Genomic DNA, 824 nt, shown 5'->3' on the forward strand with positions numbered 1-824 from the left:
AGGGGGAGGTCAACCCGTGTCAGCAGGGTCAACCTCGCCGGTCAGCGGTCAAAGCCTGCCGGCGTTTAGCCGCCGGCGAGGCCAGACGCGGCGGCGTGCTGCGGGATTTGCCCACAGGGCACCATTTGGCGCGCGGAGAGCACCTACGTGGAGCTGGGACTCGCCCGCATCCAACCACGGTGGTGGTTTGGCCGGGGAGTGGCCGGAGCATCGCCGGCGACGAGCTCGGCGGAGGCCGAGGCTCGGGTGTCCTCGTGCTCGTGGCTGCGGTGGCCTAGGCGATGCGGCGAAAGCACCTACAGCATCTACACCGCGCGAGGAGTGTGACGGGCACAAGCCCGTGACCAAATGGTCACCGGAGCATCGCCGGCGATGTGGTCAGGCGGCGACGCGTTCGGGCACAAGAGGCGCGGCATCTACAGTGTTCTAGGGGCGAAACAAAAAGCACGGGGAGGTTCAGCAGCTCACAGGGAAGCCGCAGGGAGGGTCAGTGTGCTCGGGGAAGCTCGGGTGTGGCAGATCGATGACGACGATCGATGGCAGATGAAGGTTGAAGAATACGGTGGCGGGGACAATGTAGGGGCTCCAGCGTCGTGCAGCTCGGCTGGTCGACGTAGTCGACGACGGCGAACCGTTCGGACACTGTGAGAGGGCATGGGGACGGCGTTGGACACGGCTGCGGCGAGCGGCGGCGACGGTGACGTCTCGGGCGACGTCGGGGAGGGCGAGAGAGGGAACCAGAGAGAGAGCGAGTGTGTCTAGGAGCTCGGGGAGAGAGAGAGGGTTCGTCCCAGGGCGACAGGTCGACGAGGGGAGCGGCTGGG

This window comes from Triticum urartu, chromosome 6A (assembly GCF_056163025.1).
Source record: "Triticum urartu cultivar PI428250 chromosome 6A, HENAU_Tu73, whole genome shotgun sequence".
Lineage (NCBI taxonomy): Eukaryota > Viridiplantae > Streptophyta > Magnoliopsida > Poales > Poaceae > Triticum > Triticum urartu.